The sequence below is a fragment of the Myotis lucifugus genome, unplaced genomic scaffold, assembly GCF_000147115.1.
Source record: "Myotis lucifugus unplaced genomic scaffold, Myoluc2.0 scaffold_110, whole genome shotgun sequence".
NCBI lineage: Eukaryota > Metazoa > Chordata > Mammalia > Chiroptera > Vespertilionidae > Myotis > Myotis lucifugus.
Window position 1 is genome coordinate 3,445,095 of NW_005871158.1, and position 9,440 is coordinate 3,454,534.

General features: G+C 43.5%; 1 non-coding gene across 1 annotated transcript; it reads right to left on the minus strand.

The window, feature by feature from the left end:
* Window positions 1-1,412: 1,412 nt before the first annotated feature.
* Window positions 1,413-1,519, minus strand: LOC111826927. Its single transcript, XR_002830377.1, has one exon. It is a non-coding gene; the product is annotated as a U6 spliceosomal RNA (small nuclear RNA).
* Between the last annotated feature and the right edge of the window lie 7,921 nt (window positions 1,520-9,440).

Here is a 9,440-nt window from a genome sequence, read left to right on the forward strand (position 1 = left end):
TTATGCTTAAGGCTACATAGCATTTCATTGAATAGCCATGTATGATATCAACTAAAACTCTAAAGGAGATGTGTGGGGTTCTTTTTAAAAAATCTCTGAACATGGTTTTACAACTAAACTTTTGCTAGTAATTCAACACCAGATAATTCAAGGTTATACTTTTTGGAAGGATCTGAAGTGTAGAAGTTGTATGGTTTAGTTAAGGATGATCAACTTAAGATATCCTTTATGAAAGGAAAGTACCTAACCAGTATGCATACCTAAATAGAGAGCCACCCAACTTCCACCTAGAGGTGGACTGGAAAACACAGGGCCAAGATGTTCTTCAGAATTGGGGGGGGGAGGGAGGTTTCCATTTCAACACACACACAATAGTCATGCAGCATGAATTCTCAGCAGGAAAGAGAATTTTAATTACAAAAGAAATAAACATGTAAAATATTCAAGCCACACTGGAAGCCTTCCTACCCCCATCTTCTTTATTCTTGCCACCCCTGGGTAACCACCAGAGATGGATGATTTCTTGTGTCTCCTTCCAGACATTTGTGTATGCACAACCTTAAGGAAATCCCCTGGAGCAGTGGTTCTCAACCTTCTGGCCCTTTAAATACAGTTCCTCATGTTGTGACCCAACCATAACATTATTTTCGTTGCTACTTCATAACTGTAATGTTGCTACTGTTATGAATCGTAATGTAAATATCTGATATGCAGGATGGTGTTAGGCGACCCCTGTGAAAGGGTCGTTCGACCGCCAAAGGGGTCGCGACCCACAGGTTGAGAACCGCTGCCCTGGAGGAAGGGGGTAGTGGGGATATGGGTTGGAGGCAGGGAGCCTGATGTAATTAACTACAGGGGCTCTAACACCATTATGTAATTACTTTTTTTCGTGGAGAGCAGATGAGATGAACAGACTATAATTATAGTCTATTATTCTTTTTTTGTTTTGTTTTATTAATCCTCACCCGAGAATATTTTTCCATTGATTTTTAGAGAGAGTGGACGGGGAGAGACAAAGAGAGAGAGAGAAGCATCAATGTGAGAGAGACACATCGATTAGTTGCCTCCTGCACAGGGATCAAGCCTGCAACTGAGGCACGTGCCCTTGACTGGAATCAAACCCAGGACCCTTCAGTCTGTGGGCCGATGCTCTATCCACTGAGCCAAACTGGCTAGGCCAGTCTATTATTCATTTTTTAAAAACATATTTTTACTGATTTCAGAGGGAGGGAGAGGGAAAAAGAGAAAGAAACACCAATGATGAGAGAGAATCATTGATTGGCTGCCTTCTGCATGCCCCACACTGGAGATCAAGCCCACAATCTGGGCATATGCTCAACCACTGAGACATGATGACTGGGCAGGTCTATTATTCTTTCTTTCTTTCTTTTTTAGAATAAACACATTTATTAAAAAATACGGAACGCTTCACAAATTTGCGTGTCATTCTTGGGCAGGGACCATGCTAATCTTCTCTGTATCGTTCCAATTTTAGTATATGTGCTGCCAAAGCGAGCACAGGTCTATTATTCTTAAGCAAGGTACACCAAGATCTGTGTGGTCATTCCAGGAAGATCGAACTCTTAACTGCAATAAAGGAGAATGTATGGAGCATCCATAAATACCCGGCTTTAAGTGTCTGTATAAAAAGCAATGCTTGCTTTTTGTGTTTCTACAAAAGACTAGGGAGAAGAAACTTGTCTGTCCCTCTGTGTCTCCAGTAAAAGGCCAAGGTTGCCTGTTATCATGGGGTCACAGTGTATGCTCTGAGGAAACGAACAGAAAGCATCAGGACATTTTCCCCACTTTGGAACCTTTGCTCACTTGGTTTGGCAAAGGTTCGACAGAGGGAGAGAACGTCGCTCCTGCTGTTCATGCTCATTGCTTAGTGAGCAGAGCTCACTCTGGGGCCCAATCCCTTTCAGATCATTGAGCAAGATCCCCATCTGGCAGACAGGCAGGGATAGTGTGGTTGATATCAGGACAATGGCTACAAAACAACACACCAACACACACACACACACACACACACACACACACACACACACACACCGGGCTTCAATTAAACAAAACAAACCTCTTTTACAAGTCTATCTGGGTATCCTTTGATTTTTGTCTCATTGTGATGTTTTAAAAAAGTGAAAACAGGGTCCTAGTCAGAGAGCTAAGGAATCCCAAATTTTGACAGGTTCTATATATGTGTATTTTTTAAATAAATGAGATTGTATCTTATATACTGTTTTGTAATTTGCTCTTTTCATTTAATAGTATATCACCTACATGCTACCACCTAAATTCATCTATATAATAAAAGCCTAAGCGACTGTTAGGGTGGAACAACCAGTACGACTAGTCATTATGATGGGCACTGACCACCAGGGGGCAGACGTTCAATGCAGGAGCTGCCCCCTGGTGGTCAGTGTGCTTCCACAGGGGGAGCGCCGCTCAGTCAGAAGCCAGGCTCACGGCTGGTGAGCACAGCAACAGTGGTAGGAGCCGCTCCCGCCTCCATGGCAGTGCTAAGGAAGGAGCAGTGAGTCAAGAGGTAAGGAGCGGTGAGCAGGCGGGTGGTACAGAGCAAGGGGTCCTGGACTGTGAGAGGGATGTCTGCCGAGGGGTCCCAGATTGCGAGAAGGTGCAAGCCAGCATGTGAATTTCATGCACCAGGCCTCTAGTTATTTATAATAGTTTTATAAATATATTCACACACACCATAGGGCCATAGTTATACATGACCTCATTATAACATTGTTATAAAATGTGCCATCATGTGAATGTACCATAACTTATTGAAACTCTTTTTATTAATAAATGTTTCACTTTGATTCCAAGTTCTACTTATCCAAATAATGCTTTAATAAATATCATTATGCATAATTTGATGTAATAAATGCCTTTATGCATAGTTTTTTGAAGTGCAGTTTCTAAAAGTAAAATTTCTGGTCAAAGAATACATGCATTTTACATGGTGGTTGGTATTGAAAAATTTTTTCCACAAATATGGTACCAATTTACATTCTCATAAAGTATATTAAAATGTCTATTTCCTCACTAAGATTGGATATCCAATTTTTGAAACTTTATCAATCTGCTAGGCAAACAAAAATGTATCCTTCTTTGTTTTAACAATTATTTTCCTAATTAGAAATGAGATTGTGCATCTTTTTACATGTTTACTAGACACTTAAATATATTTTAAAATCTTAATTCAAGGATATGTTTTACTGATTTTAGAGGGTGGGGGAAGGAGAAAGAGAGAGAGAGAGAGAGAGAGAGAGAGAGATGAGAGAAACATCCATTGGTTACCTTCCATATGTGACAAGACTGGGGATTGAACCGAAACTTGAGCACATGCCCTGATGGGGAATCAAATCAGCAATCTTTCGGTGCACAGGATGACACTCCAACCACTGGACCACACCAGCCAGGGAGCCATTTATATTTCTTACTAGTGGCCAGGTGCACAAAATTCGTGCACGGGGGTGGGGGGGGGTTCCCCTCAACCCAGCCTGCACCCTCTCCAATCGGGGACCCCTTGGGGGATGTCTGACTACCGGTTTAGGCCTGATCCCTTCCGGCCTGATCTCGCCCCAAATGGCCCTCCCCTGCCAGCCTGATCTCGCCCCCAACTGCCCTCCCCTGCCGCCCTGGTTTCCCCCAACTGCCCTCCCCTGCTGGCCTGATCTTGCCCCCTATTGCCCTCTCTGCCTTGGCCCCCACCACCATGGCTTTGTCCGGAAGGAAGTTGGACATCTGGAAGATGGCCAGTAGACCCAGTCTAGTTAGCATATTAACCTTTTATTAGTATAGATAAATTATATAGGATAGGATTGCTTAAATGGGGGGGGGGCGCTTTTTCAGCAGGAGGAGATGCTCTTGGCAGACAAAAATACATAATCCCTGTATCTGGACTGATAGACAGACATATGCATTATACTGCCAAACTGGTCATTAAAAAAATTGAACTGCTTTCTTACACCTTACACCAAACAGCAGTTGCCCTTAAAACTCCTTCTCAGCCCCACCTTAGGTTCTGCCTTTGCATCCAGATTAAGTTCTGATTGGTCAGTTTCTATGCCAGTCAGCGTCAAAAGCTCTGCCTCCTGGGCAGCCATTGGCTCCTCTCACTTCACCCAGATTTGGTTCTGATTGTTCAGTTTTTATGCCAGTCAGTGTCTCCCGGCCTGATCAGAGAGTCAGGGCTGATCAGCAGCCCCCGCAGAGGCCCAGAGAGAAACAGAAGCGCGGCTGCTGGCGAAGCCCAGAGAGAAAGAGAGAGGAAACAGCTGATCAACAGCTGCCACGGAGGCTGCAGATCAAACCCTGCCTCTCTCTTCGGGCCTCTATCCAGGCCTGATCCACAGCCCCCTCGGCAGTCAATGCTGGGTCGCCACGGCAAGACTGCAGGACTGACTTCTGGTTGGTTGAGCCTTTGGTCATTACAGACTCTGGGTTTTTATATATTAGGATGTTAATTTTTTAGAGAAGCTGGTCCCTTAGGAGGCCTGTTCAAGGGCCAAAACTGGTCCCTAGTGTTTTCTTCGGCTAGCAATTGAGCTGTAGAAAGTATATTGTCTCAGGTAACAAAAATGAGGGGCGAGTAATGTAGCCAAGCAGGTCTCAAGGGTAGATGGAGCTGGGATTTGAACACCTACAGAACACTTCTTTCAGTCTTCACTGCCCTCTGCACATTGGCTTTCCTGAGGATGGTCCCCTGACTTCCAGGGGCTCCCAACTTCCCATCTCCCATGTTAGTCACACTCATTGGCCCAGTTTTGGTCATGCACCCATCTCTGGCCTGGTGTTAAGATGATTGGCAGTCCTCAATAGCGCCACATGCTTTGAAAGAGAAGAGGGGAGGGGAGAGAAGAGGAGAGGAGAGGAGAGGAGAGGGGAGGGGAGGGGAGGAGAGGGGAGAGGGAGATGGGAGGGGATGGGAGTGGAGGGGAGAGGAGAGGAGAGGAGGAGTCTCCAAAAAAGAAGTGGATATGGCAAGGACTAATTAGATATCTGTGCCGCGCCAGCCCAGCCAAGGTGATCCTGAGTGGGGGTGATGAAAGGATTAAGAAAAGACAGACAAGAGAATGAAAGCTGGGTCTCGGTGGGACGCTGCTCCCTGATGAGGAGACAGCGCCAGCGCCCACAAGCCGTGTCTTTATTTTATAGCAGATGCCACGAGGCAAAGTAAGGGCGTGATCAAGATGTTTACAGCATTCTCGTTGGTTTCAACCCTACTCAACTACATGCACCTGAACTCTATCACACAGGCACGTGGGGCCACGTGTTCGGACCATAGGTTCAAGCTTACAACGACAGCTGTTGGCTATGATTGTGCTGGGAAGGCTCTGCCCTCCAAGCTGGGACTTGCACGTGGCCATGAGAGGACTGTGCCCTCTCATTAGTCCGAGGCTTGAACCTGTCCAAAACACTGTTGCCGCGCCCCATAGATATCTCTTAATATCTTTATTCTCCTTTTTCCTCTTTTATCTGGACACATGGCAGCTCAGAATAAAGACAGCATTTCCAAGTTCTCCCTGCCTGCCTATGGTTATGTGACTAAGTTCTAGCTAATGGAATATAAACAGAAGAGTGTGTGCAACTTCTAGGAAGTGTCCTAAATAGGAGGGGTATGTCCCTATCCTCCTTCCTGCTACCTGAAATGGAAGTGTTTTGGCTGGGCCTGGAATAGCCAGTATCACAAAACAAAAGCTGTAGCAACAAATTAGGAAGGAATCAGGGTCCCTGATGACCATGGAGTCATACTGGCCCTGAACTGCCTAGATTTATGGAAGGGAAAAATAAAACTCTAGTTTGTTTTAGCTCCTAGCATTTTGAATTTGCTGTTACTTGCAGCCAAAATAGTTTAAATCTAATTGATGCAGAAGGTGCTATTATACCAGAAGGAGGGAAAGTTGCTGAGTTAAAAAAAAAAAGAATGCCTATTGCAAAGAGTTTATTAATTTTTTAATAATCTCCCATTAGTTATCCACAAAGCTAACCTCCGCACTTCCTTCAAGTCCTTACTAAACTATCCCTTTTATAATTTTTAAACACCTTTATTGAGATATAATTGATATACAGTAATCTGCATATATTTGAAGTATACAATTTGGTAAGTTTTGATACATGTATATACCTGAGAAGCAATAACCATAATCAGCATAGGGAATGTATTAATCACCCACTCAGGTTTTCATGGACCTCTGTAACCCCCTGCCAGCCACTCCCTATCCAGGTAACCACACATCTATTTTCTATATCAGTTAGTACTTTCTAGAGTTTTATATAAATGGAGTAATACACTATGTACTTTTTTTTTTGGTCTGGATTCTTTCATGCTGTTGTGTGTATCAATAGTTCATTGTTTTTTATTCTGAATAGTATGCCATTGTATGGCTATCTCACAATTTCTTTATCCATTCAGCCATTAATAGACATTGGGTTGCATCCAGTTTGGGGCTATTATGAATAAATCTGCTATAAATATTAATATAAAAGTATTTGTATAAACATACGTTTATGTTCCTTTTGAGCAAATACCTAAGGGTTGGCTGGGTCATGTGATAGATATATATTTAACTTTTAAAAAGATTTTAAAACTGGTTGGTTCTGCTTCACATTCCCACTGGCAATGTTTGAAGTTCCACTTTCTTCATATCTTTGCTAACACTTCATATTGTCTATCTTTTTTATTATGGTGGCTGCACAGTGGTATCTCATTGTGGTTTTCATTTACATTTCCCTAATGACTAATAATGAGCGTATTTTCATGTGCTTATTTGCCATTTGTGTTATCTTCTTTGGTGAAGCTATTCAAGTCTTGCCCATTTTCATTAGATTGTTTGTCTTCTTATTGAGTTTTAAAAGCTTTTATGCATTCTGAATACAAATCATTTATAAGATATATGCTTTGAAAATGTTTAGTCCTAAAGAGTGGCTTGCCTATTCATTCTCTTAACAGTGTCTTTCAAAATTCAGAAGTTTTTTATTTTGATGAAGTCTACTTTATTAATTTTCTTTTATGAATTGTGCTTTCTGCCTAAAAAGTTTTTATCTAACCTAAGATCACAAAGATTATTTTTTTTTCAGAAGTGTTGTAGTTTTACATTTAGGCTATGATCCATTTTGAGTTAATTTTTTTCATATGATATGACACATGTGTATTGAAGTTCATTATTTTGCAACTGGATGTACAATTGTTTCAACACCATTTTTTGAAAAGACTATCTTTGGCCCAACTGTGTGGCTCAGTGGCTGAACATCAACCTATGAACCAGAAGGTCACAGATTGATTCCCGGTAAGGGCACGTGCCTGGGTTGCAGGCTAAATCCCAGTGGAGGACATGCAGGAGGCAGCCAATCAATGATTCTCTCTCATCATTGATGTTTCTATTTCTCTCTCCCTCTCTCTGAAATCAATAAAAACATATTTTTAAAAAATTAAAATACAATTAATAGGTCTTTATAAGTGAAAAACCACTTTTTAAAATATTCTATGGACCTTTTTTTGTATATTGTGACCTCAGAGCTCAATATATTTGGGGATTTGAGGAAAATAACAACATGCTTGGCAATCTAAGGAAGGAAATTATGCTTAAAAAAAAATTTAAGAATCTAATGACACTCTGGGGGTTATCCTCATGTGCTCAGGAGGAGTAAGTGTTGGCTTCCATAGCTCAATGGGATAATAATTGATGGTATCTAGGATTCTGAATGCCCAGTTTGGGCTGAATTCTGCAATTTGGCACTATTCCCTGGAAACAGCTTTAGGATTCAGAGCAAACTATTGGGATGGATAGATTCAGCTCCATCTGGAAGTGTTTCTAAAAAGTTGGACTCTGTGATAGTTTCAAAATATGTCCACAAATTCTTTGATATTTTCCCCTTCAAGAGTCTTAGCTTCCCTTAAGTGTGGGCTGGACTTAGTGAATTGCTTCTAACAAATTGAAAATGACATAACTGACATGTCAATTCTGAGACTAGGCCATAAAAGACATTGCAGTTGCAGCTTCTGTTAGGGGTACTCGCTCTTGGGTCACTCATTCTGGGGGAAACCAGCTGTCATGTTGTGGGGGAACAGCCCACTCTGTGAGGAGCCAACAGCCATATGAGTGAGCCATCTTGGAAGCAGATCCTCAGCTCCATTCAAGGCTGCAAATGACACCTTGACTGCACCATCATAGGAGACGCTAAGCCAGATCCACCCTGCTAGGCTGTTTCTGCATTCTGACCTTTCAAAACGGTGTGAGATAATAAATGTTGCATTCACTGCTAATTTTGGGATGATTGTGCAGCAATAGATAACTAATAGAGAACCACTGTGAAATAGGAGTTTCTGAGACTTGAGATAAACAGCGGCAGGTTTCTAGGACTCAGAAGGTACCAAGGTAAATTTCTTTGCCAGATTCTGTAAGAAGCTCTCAGAACATTGATGGACAAACAACAAGGGTCAGAGGGCCCAGGGACAATGGGGGACAGTGCTTCAGTGTTGATATTTCTGTGGTAAGTGGTTGCAGGGAAGTGGTCCCATGGTTCTAGGGAAGTGCCAGAACTTTTTTTAAAAAATGGTGACAAAGAGTCACACAGAATTCAGAGAGTTTAAGAAAGAAAAGGCAAATATTCTGGGGCTCAAAAGTTAGAGGAATGTTTTCTGGAGCAATGAAAAAGGGGAGGAGATCCCAGATGGTGGCCTACAGACCAGCAGTCAGCAAGATAGTGTGAATGAGTGAGAGAATGAAAGGAGAGTGTGTGGACATGCGGGGAGTGTGTATATTTGTGAGTGAGGGACAGTTATATTCCACAGGACTGTGGGGGACTGGCAGACCAGGCTTCCCTGGCCAGGCAGCCTCTACTGCTGCTGAAATCTCCCCCGGAGTGGCCGGCTCTGCCGCAGAGACCGCACCATCTTGACGGGGAGAGCGGCTGTGATTGGAAGCCCAGCCTTACCTTCCCCGGGGGGACCTCAGATACCTCCTGGGACCCTACAGCCACAATGCCCAGGGACCAGCTGCCTCAGCTGCGAACCCATGAACACCGGGACTCCAGCCTCCTCAGCCGCGGGTGCCTAAAACGTTTGTCCAGGGGAGACAAGGTGGCGGCCAAATACGCGAATGGGTCCTGCACATTCTCACAGAGCAGATAGAAGAAACAGCTGAATCGAATAACACCCTTGGTGAATTAAACACAGCTGGTGAGGCAATCCATGGCCAGAAAGGTCAGAGATCACCTGGAGAGAGGTGGGATCTGGGATCCGGGCTGGAGGGAGAAAGGCGCGCAGCCAGGACTAGAATCTCAGAGGAAGACTCGCCGCACCAAATCCGTGGTCCTTGGGGTCATCAGTGTAGCCCTTGAATGTGGAAGGGGGTCCACAGGGCTGCTGGCAGCGGGGGACTCTAGAGCTAGGAGACTGTGCCCAGAAAAGCAGCCTGAAGTTGTATTCC